The following is a 722-nucleotide window of genomic DNA, read 5'->3' on the forward strand; positions in this document are numbered from 1 at the left end:
TTCTCCTCTATTGTTATTTGAGCAGTGAATAGTGATCGTATAGCCAAGAATTTCATTTTTCTTTTGGCTTTTTTTTAAAGAGTTAACTGAGACCTGTTCATATGGGATGTGGTATGTACTATGTACTACTCATAGAGTTTCAAAGCAAGGGGTCCACCTATTAAACCAAAAGCTTCCTATTACATTCCATTAGAGTTGAGTTTTTTAAACTCAACTTTAATAATTAGGTGAATTGGTAAAAGTTATTTAATACTTCAAAATTTATTATGATCATATTTTTAAATAATGTGAATATATTTGTATACTCCATCCAAAAATATATTCAGTTTCTATATTTTTAAAAAATGTTACAACCATCCTTAATTTTTTTTTCTATAAACTTTGATGGTTATATATAAATATAGAGTTCAACTAAGAAGCTAACTTCTTTATTCAACTAATATTAGCTAACTTTTTAAATTCATAATTTTAAAATTTAAATTTTAAATTTTAAATCTTAAATTCTAATTTTAAATGCTAAATTTTTCAAAAATAAAAGTTAAAAAATAATTTTACAATAAAAAATTAGCTAACATTGGCTATTTAAAATTTAGTTCCTATGCCTTTTTCTGTATTCGACTAGAGAAATTTTTTTTTTCCAGCCAATATTGGCAATTTTTGTAAAAAAATTTAAGTTATAAATCATAAATTTTAAATTCTAAATCTTAAATTCTATATCCATT

This window comes from Arachis ipaensis, chromosome B01 (genome assembly GCF_000816755.2).
Source record: "Arachis ipaensis cultivar K30076 chromosome B01, Araip1.1, whole genome shotgun sequence".
Taxonomy (NCBI): Eukaryota; Viridiplantae; Streptophyta; class Magnoliopsida; order Fabales; family Fabaceae; genus Arachis; species Arachis ipaensis.